Source organism: Etheostoma spectabile, chromosome 10, assembly GCF_008692095.1.
Source record: "Etheostoma spectabile isolate EspeVRDwgs_2016 chromosome 10, UIUC_Espe_1.0, whole genome shotgun sequence".
Lineage (NCBI taxonomy): Eukaryota > Metazoa > Chordata > Actinopteri > Perciformes > Percidae > Etheostoma > Etheostoma spectabile.
In genome coordinates, this window is record NC_045742.1 from 25,672,988 (window position 1) to 25,674,508 (window position 1,521).

The window sequence follows — 1,521 nt, forward strand, 5'->3', positions numbered from 1 at the left end:
ATGTCATTAGGGTCATCAGGTGGGCACCATGCTTCATCGATGTTTTGCTGATTGAAGCCCACGTTGTCTCCAGAGGGCTCAACAGTGTACCCACCGTCCCAGGTACAACCCCTTCCATTCCATTCTCTCCATATACTTTATGGGCTCTGCCTGACAGGGGCGTCCTTCTCCCCGAGTGGGGCCTAAGCCTGACTGCATTACCATCTGTCTCTACCTTGCTGCCCAGTTCTTCATCCAGAGCCAGTTACTGCTTTTTTCGGCAGCACTTGACGTGGACTTGATGGCCTGTTGGAGGGAGCAAGCCTTTTACCCTTATTTTTCTCAGCAAACTGGTGGTAGATGTGGCAACAAATCCCATGCATCCCACCTCTACCGGGAAGAAGCTGGTCTTCCAGCCAGCTTGGGATGCTTCAGCTGCCAGGTGATATTGGATCTTTTTCCTCTCATGAGCCTCTTTTACCCCATCTTCCCATGGCACCGTTAATTCCACCACAGGACCATGTCTGGCAGCGCTGCTGGTCCCACCACGAGCATCACGTGCCGTACGTAGGGCATCGAGTGCTGAGGGGGGCACCAAAATAGCCTAATGAAAAATCACCATGGTCGTGATAATTAAAATGCCGATATTAGTTCACTACAGAAATATTAGGCACTTTTAAGGTATGTATATCACAAACAGGCAGAACAATAGATTTATTTAATTGCTCAAGAAAGTATCAATGGTCCACATCCACATTGAACTTCCCAAGCTCCCAGTGGGTGCCCTACCCTATCTTAGTGGTCTGGTGGATTGCGCCTGGCCTGACAAAGTTTGACAGTGGGCTAGGCTGAGGCTGAATCTCATTTCTCTGTCTAAGTCAACTTTTTTAGAAATGGCCTTGAAAAGACAGCATGAGTCAGGAGCAGAGAAAAGAAAGAAGAACAAACTGTGAGATGATGCTTGTGCATTAAATGCAGGTAAGTCCATGTTTAATCATTCTTAAATACGAGAAATGTCTTCCTAATGTAATGCTAATGTAATGGTTAGCCTATGCATACACCTCAAACTAGCAAATGTTATTGCTAATGTTAGCAAATTCAAATATGTTGTAACTCAAGTGCAAGCTAAGTTGAGATTTTACTGTAAAACATTATATATGCATTTTACAAGTAACTGACACCAGCTAGCTGTTACTTACAGTAGTTTATGGTTTATTTTGACGTGATGGTGGTCAATACTTTCTCAGTAACAGTTAGCAGTAGGCAAAAGGTAGGCTAACAATTCCTCTTGCTTCAGTCCATTTATTACCGTGTAGCGTGCAATTAATAGTCTTTAGTCAGGCATTAAGCAAAGTTTACCTAGCAGCGTCACTTAAGAATGTATATCATAGCATTTGCAACGCATAATAAGCCCACGACCTTCTTTAGGATTGTCATTCTGTAGAATTGAGCGGAATAATTTATAATAATAATAATAATTTATACTCTTTATTGATCCCCTATGGGGAAAATAGAATTTACACTCTGTTGTTATTACACACT

At 42.8% G+C, this 1,521-nt stretch overlaps 1 protein-coding gene across 2 annotated transcripts in view; it reads right to left on the minus strand.

The window, feature by feature from the left end:
• b3gat2 (beta-1,3-glucuronyltransferase 2 (glucuronosyltransferase S)) overlaps nucleotides 1–1,521 on the minus strand; it is a 134,068-nt gene that overhangs the window by 57,488 nt on the left and 75,059 nt on the right. The gene's annotated exons all lie outside the window — the stretch shown is intronic.